Source organism: Bos javanicus, chromosome 1 (assembly GCF_032452875.1).
Source record: "Bos javanicus breed banteng chromosome 1, ARS-OSU_banteng_1.0, whole genome shotgun sequence".
In the NCBI taxonomy this organism is placed as follows: Eukaryota; Metazoa; Chordata; class Mammalia; order Artiodactyla; family Bovidae; genus Bos; species Bos javanicus.
In genome coordinates, this window is record NC_083868.1 from 10513621 (window position 1) to 10516169 (window position 2549).

Here is a 2549-nt window from a genome sequence, read left to right on the forward strand (position 1 = left end):
AAGAATTTTGGAAATAGATACTTATGACTATTGCATGGCATTGTGAGTATAATTAATTCCACTGAATTATACATTTAAAATGGTTAAAATGGCAAATTTTATGTTATATATGTTTTACCACAATGAAAACATGTTTAAGTTTTAAATTTTAAAAAGGATTCAATATGATACATGCTGTAATATGGATAAACCTTGAAAACATTTTGCAGTGCTCACTTCGGCAGCACATATACTAAAATTGGAATGATACAGAGAAGATTAGCATGGCCCCTGTGCAAGGATGACACGCAAATTTGTGAAACGTTCCATATTTTTGTGTATCTCAATGTTCATTGCAGCACTGTTTACAATAGCCAGGACATGGAAGCAACCCAGATGTCCATCAGCAGATGAATGGATAAGAAAGCTATGGTACATATACACAATGGAGTATTACTCAGCCATTAAAACGAATACATCTGAATCAGTTCTAATGAGGTGGATGAAACTAGAGCCTATTATACAGAGTGAAGTAAGCCAGAAAGAAAAACACCAATACAGTGTACTAACGCATATATATGAAATTTAGAAAGATGGTAACAATAACCCTGTATACGAGACAGCAAAAGAGACACTGATGTATAGAACAGTCTTTTGGATGCTGCGGGAGAGGGAGAGGGTAGGATTATTTGGGAGAATGGCATTGAAACATGTATAATATCATATATGAAATGAGTCACCAGTCCAGGTTCGATGCACGATACTGGATGCTTGGGGCTGGTGCACTGGGATAACCCAGAGGGATGGTATAGGGAGGGAGGAGGATTCAGGATGGGGAACACATGTATTCATTTTGATATATGGCAAAACCAATACAATATTGTAAAGTTAAAATAAAATAAAATGAAAAAAAAAAAAGAAAACATTTTGCAAAATGAAATAGGCTGGTCACAAAAGACAACATATTTATTGTATGATTTCAATCTATATAAAATATCTGGAATTGGCAAATCTACAGAGACACAGAGTAGATTGGTGGTTGTCTAGGGCTGGAGGTTGGAGATAAGGTGGGATGAAAAGAGGAGGGACTACTAATGGGTTAAGGGTTGTTTTTTTTTTTTAATGGGAGGGGGTCTGTGAAAATGTTCTGAAATTAATTGTGGTGAAGGTTGTGACTCTGTGAATATATGAAAAACCACTGAAATATATATTATAAATAGGTGAATTGTATGCTATGTGAAATATATCTTAAGAAATCTGTTGGATTTTTTTATTGTAGATTTCTCTATGATGGAAGAGTTGAAACATTTTTTCCTTACATATTAGCCATTTTTGTTTATTATATTGTAAATGGCTTGTCCATGTTCTTTGTTCTGGTGGTTTTGTTTTTGTTTTTATTAAAAATTCACTCAGAGTCTACATGGACAAGTGTTTTTTTTTTTAAGTACATTATTTTCTGCTGGAAAATACTGCAGGTGGCATGCCTCAAGCCAGAAGAGAAGGCCAGTTCTGAAGCTGCTGACAGTCCAACAGGTGGAATTGATTTTATCTGCAGCAGAGTAAGCACAGAATGGAAGGGCAGTACACAGAGAACACTCCTTGAATTCTTCAGCTTCCTACGAGGTGTTTCACAAATATGACCTCATGTCATCCATCACACCCCTTTACGAAGGAAAGAGGTCAAGTTCCGCAAGGTTACACAGCCAGCTGTTGCAACTGGGATTTGAAACTAGTACTCTCTGCCTTCGAAGTTCTAGTCCATCCTAAGTGCCCACTGTAGATTACTGATCATATAAGCATGACCAGCAATAGGAAGTGGAGACGCCCTTTGTAATTTCTGAGTTCCCGACACTTACAACTGCAGTAATACTGAGCAACAGCTGGCAATAGGAAACCGAAGCTGCCAAAATGTTCATTTCCTTCACTGCTCCCAGGGATGCCATGTGGAGAAACTTACCAACACAAACATAAATCATTCAAGGTCCCTTGAATGTCCCTGTAGGGAATTATTGATATGAGACTCTCTGGGCTTCCCAGGTGGCGCAGTGGTAAAGAATCTGCCTGCCAATGCAGGAGACACAAGAGACACAAGTTCAATCCCTGGGTCGGGAAGATTCTCTGGAGAAGGGAAAGGCAACCCTCTCCAGTCTTCTTGCCTGGAGAATCCCATGGACAGAGGAGCCTGGCAGGCTACATACAGACCATGGGGTCAAAGTCAGACATGACTTGAGCGACTGAGCACACACACACTGGGTCAAAAGGATTACACCTGGCCGTTTCTGCTCAGCCAAAGCTCTGATTCAAAACGCAGCAGTATAGGTCAAATGTCACACAGACCAAGAAATGACAAAGTCACATTTCTATAAAAACACACACAGCCAACCAAAGGCCTAGTAAATATCTTACTTGGAAAATGAATGTATAGATTCCATGGGATTAGATTATACATCTGTATAATTAGGGATAGTGTCATACAAGGATCAAATTTCTTCATTGAAAGGAATCTTAGAGTTTATCTCTTCATAAGCTTTGTTTAATAGATGCAGAAACTGAGATCCAGAGATTGTAAC

The 2549-nt window shown here is 38.4% G+C and overlaps 1 non-coding gene across 1 annotated transcript; it reads left to right on the forward strand.

The window, feature by feature from the left end:
• The first annotated feature begins 208 nt into the window (after positions 1–208).
• On the forward strand, positions 209–315 carry LOC133255531 (U6 spliceosomal RNA). Its single transcript, XR_009738964.1, has one exon. It is a non-coding gene; the product is annotated as a U6 spliceosomal RNA (small nuclear RNA).
• The last annotated feature ends 2234 nt before the right edge of the window (positions 316–2549 follow it).